A 4105-nucleotide genomic window follows, 5' to 3' on the forward strand; every position below is an offset into this window, starting at 1 on the left:
CATTCTCCCATGCAACACGGCTGCTAGTCCTCCTTTCATGCAGAATCTTAAGGTCCTAGCTCATGTCCAAGGCACCAAAGCCAAAAAAAAAAAAAAATCAATAATCGATATCTAAAACTTGAGTTGTACTACTTCTTACTGGCTACTACATCAACTTACAAGCTTCATCTGTGTTCTACTATGGTGCTTTTAGTGTCTCCGCATACCGCAGCACGCGACATAGCTTTGCAGACGATAAATGTAACCGTTTCAGTCAGAAGTGCGGCCAATGTGACGATGTGGCTTTAAGTCGATTAGGTAACAAATGATGAAAACGGACGGATTTCTCAGGTTTTTACTACATATGAACACTTTTCACATTCTCCCGTGCAACTCGGCTGCTAGTCCTCCTTTCATGCAAAATCTTAAGGTCCTAGTCTATGTCCAAGGCACCAAAGATGGGTAAAAAGTAAATAATAGATACCTAAAACTTCAATTGTACTACTTCTTACTGGCTATTACATCAACTTAGAAGCTTCGTCTCTGTTCTACTTTGGTGTTTTTAGTGTCTACGCATACCGCAGCACACGACATAGCTTTGCAGACGAGAAGTACAACCGTTTCAGAAAGAAGAGCGGCCAATGTGACGATCTGCCTTTAAGTCGATTCGATAACAAATGACGAATACGGACGGATTTCTCAGGTTTTTTCTACATATGAACACTTTTCACATTCTCCCGTGTAACGCGGCTGCTAGTCCTCCTTTAATGCAAAATCATAAGTTCCTATCTCATGTCCAAGGCACCAAAGAAGTTTAAAAAGTCAATAATCGATACCTTTAACTTGAATTGTACTACCTCTTACTGGCTATTACATCAACTTAGAAGCTTCATCTGTGTTCTACTATGGTGCTTTTAGTGTCTCCGCATACTGCAGCACGCGACATAGCTTTGCAGACGATAAGTACAACCGTTTCAGAAAGAAGAGCCGCCAATGTGACGATCTGGCTTTAAGTCGATTTGATAACAAATGACGAAAACGGACGGATTTCTCAGGTTTTTACTACATATGAACACTTTTCACATTCTCACATGCAACGCGGCTTCTAGTCCTCCTTTCATGCAAAATCTTTAGTTCCTATCTCATTTCCAAGTCACCAAAGAAGGGTAAAAAGTCAATAATCAATACCTAAAACTTGAATTGTACTACTTCTTACTGGCTAATACACAAACTTAGAAGTTTCGTCTGTGTTCTACTTTGGTGCTTTTAGTGTCTCCGCATACCGCAGCGCACGACATAGCTTTGCAGACGAGAAGTACAACCGTTTCAGAAAGAAGAGCGGCCAATGTGACGATCTTGCTTTAAGTTGATTCGATAACAAATGACGAAAACGGACGGATTTGTCAGGTTTTTACTACATATGAACGATTTTCACATCCTCCCGTGCAACTTGGCTGCTAGTCCTCCTTTCATGCAAAGTGTTAATGTCCTAGCTCATGTCCAAGGCACCAAAGCCAGTTAAAAAATTAATAATCGATAACTAAAACTTGAATTGTACTACTTCTTAATGGCTATTACATCAACATAGAAGCTTCATCTGTGTTCTACTTTGGTGATTTTTGTGTCTCCGCATACCGCAGCACACGACATAGCTTTGCAGACGAGAAGTACTACCGTTTCAGAAAGAAGAGCGGCCAATGTGACGATCTGGCTTTAAGTCGATTCGATAACAAATGACGAAAATGGACGGATTTCTAACGTTTTTGCTACATATGAACACTTTTCATATTCTCCCGTGCAACTCGGCTGCTAGTCCCCCTTTCATGCAAAATGTTAAGGTATTACCTCATGTCCAAGGCACCAAAGCCAGCTAAAAACTCAATAATCGATAAGTAAAACTTAAATTGTACTACCTTTTACTAGCTTTTACATCAACTTAGAAGCTTCATCTGTGTTCTACTATGGTGCTTTTAGTGTCTCCGCATAGTGCAGCACGCGACATAGCTTTGCAGACGATACGTACAACCGTTATAGGGAGAAGAGCGGACAATGTGACGATCTGGCTTGAAGTCGATTCGTTAACAAATGACGAAAACGGGCGGATTTCTCAGGTTTTTACTACATATGAACACTTTTCACATTTTCCCGTGCAACGCCGCTTCTAGTCCTCCTTTCATGCAAAGACGTAAGTTTCTAGCTCATGTCCAAGGCACCAAAGAAGGGTAAAAAGCCAATAATCGATACCTAAAACTTGAATTGTACTACTTCTTACTGGCTATTACATCAACTTAGAAGCTTCATCTGTGTCCTACTATCATTCTCTTAGTGTCTCCGCATACCGCAGCACGCGACATAGCTTTGCAGACGATAAATGTAACCGTTTCAGACAGAAGTGCGAATAATGTGTTGATCTGGCTTTAAGTCGATTCGACAACAAGTGACGAAAACGAAAGGATTTCTAAGGATTTTAATACAAAGGAACACCTTTCACATTCTCCCGTGCAACTCGGCTGCTAGTGCTCCTTTCATGCAAAATCTTAAGTTCCTAGCTCATGTCCAAGGCACCAAAGAAGGGTAAAAAGTCAATAATCGATCCCTAAAACTTGAATTGTACTACTTCTTACTGGCTATTACATCAACTTAGAAGCTTCATCTGTGTTCTAATATGGTGCTTTTAGTGTCTACGCATACCGCAGCACACGACATAGCTTTGCAGACGAGAAGTACAACCGTTTCAGAAAGAAGAGCGGCCAATTTGACGATCTGGCTTGAAAGTCGATTCGATAACAAATGACGAAAACGGACGGATTTCTCAGGTTTTTAATACATATGAACACTTTTCACATTCTCCCATGCAACACGGCTGCTAGTGGTCCTTTCATGCAGAATCTTAAGGTCCTAGCTCATGTCCAAGGCACCAAAGCCAGCAAAAAAGTCAATAATCGATATCTAAAACTTGAGTTGTACTACTTCTTACTGGCTATTACATCAACTTACAAGCATCATCTGTGTTCTACTATGGTGCTTTTAGTGTCTCCGCATACCGCAGCACGCGACATAGCTTTGCAGACGATAAATGTAACCGTTTCAGACAGAAGTGCGGCCAATGTGACGATCTGGCTTCAAGTCGATTAGATAACAAATGACGAAACCGGACGGATTTCACAGGTTTTTACTACATATGAACACTTTTCACATTTTCCCATGCAACGCGGCAGCTTGTCCTCCTTCCATGCAAAGACGTAAGTTTCTAGCTCATGTCCAAGGCACCAAAGAAGGGTAAACAGTCAATAATCGATAGCTTTAACTTGAATTGTACTACTTCTTACTGGCTATTACATTAACTTAGAAGCTTCATCTCTGTTCTACTATCGTTCTCTTAGTGTCTCCGCATACCGCAGCACGCGACATAGCTTTGCAGACGATAAATGTAACCGTTTCAGACAGAAGTGCGACCAATGTGTTGATCTGGCTTTAAGTCGATTCGACAACAAGTGACGAAAACGAAAGGATTTCTAAGGTTTTTACTACAAAGGAACACTTTTCACATTCTCCCGTGCAACGCGGCTGCTAGTCCTCCTTTCATGCAAAATCATAAGTTCCTAGCTCATGTCCAAGGCACCAAAGAAGGGTAAAAAGTCAATAATCGATAGCTTTTACTTGAATTGTACTACTTCTTACTGGCTATTACATCAACTTAGAAGCTTCATCTGTGTTCTACTATGGTGCCTTTAGTGTCTCCGCATACCGCAGCACGCGACATAGCTTTGCAGACGATAAATGTAACCGTTTCAGACAGAAGAGCGCCCAATGTGACTATCTGTCTTTAAGTCGATTCGATAACAAATGACGAAAACGGACGGATTTCTCAGGTTTTTACTACATATGAATATTTTTCACATTCTCCCGTGCAACGCGGCTGCTAGTCCTCCTTTGATGCAAAATCTTAAGTTCCTAGCTCAAGTCCAAGGCACCAAAGAAGGGTAAAAAGTCAATAATCGATACCCAAAACATGAATTGTCATACTTCTTACTGGCTATTACACAAACTTAGAAGTTTCGTCTGTGTTCTACATTGGTGTTTTTAGTGTCTACGCATACCGCAGCACACGACATAGCTTTGCAGA

This window comes from Schistocerca gregaria, unplaced genomic scaffold (genome assembly GCF_023897955.1).
Source record: "Schistocerca gregaria isolate iqSchGreg1 unplaced genomic scaffold, iqSchGreg1.2 ptg000522l, whole genome shotgun sequence".
NCBI lineage: Eukaryota > Metazoa > Arthropoda > Insecta > Orthoptera > Acrididae > Schistocerca > Schistocerca gregaria.